Genomic DNA, 584 nt, shown 5'->3' with positions numbered 1-584 from the left:
GCAGGCGATTTGGCCGAAGTGGTCATTATACGACCGGACGAGGAGATAAACTCGTCATTGCTTCTGGATGAAGCTGTCTTGGAGGACAGCAAGAGAGTGCCACCGTCGATCCTACGGAATCCTTCGGATCCGTACAATCCTTCGATAAAGGAATTTCAAGAAATCGTCTCCAAAGACCCACCTTCGGCCTACCTCCAGACCGAGGTGTGCGTCATGACATCGACCTGGTTCCGGAAACCAAATACTGCGTAATACGTCAATGGCCCCTGCCCAAGGAGCAGTGCGACGTCATTGACGCCTTTTTCCGTGCGAAGCACGACCCAGGGATGGTATGTAAAAGCAAGTCTCCCCATTCGACACCCACGTTTTAAACGGCAAGTGGCGTATCGTTCATGCTTACAATAAGCTCAACGCTGCCACCATGTCGGCACAGACGCCGATTCCGAGAATGGATGTTCTTCAGAACAACATGGTGGGATGTACGAAGGTCAGTGCACTCGACTTGGTCGATGGGTACTACCAATTGCTAATGAGAGCGAGAGATATTCGGCTAACAGCGGTGAGCACTCCGAGCGGCATGCACC

Source organism: Plasmopara halstedii (assembly GCF_900000015.1).
Source record: "Plasmopara halstedii genome assembly, contig: Scaffold_484, whole genome shotgun sequence".
NCBI lineage: Eukaryota > Oomycota > Peronosporomycetes > Peronosporales > Peronosporaceae > Plasmopara > Plasmopara halstedii.
Note: the sequence above shows the minus strand (reverse complement) of the source record.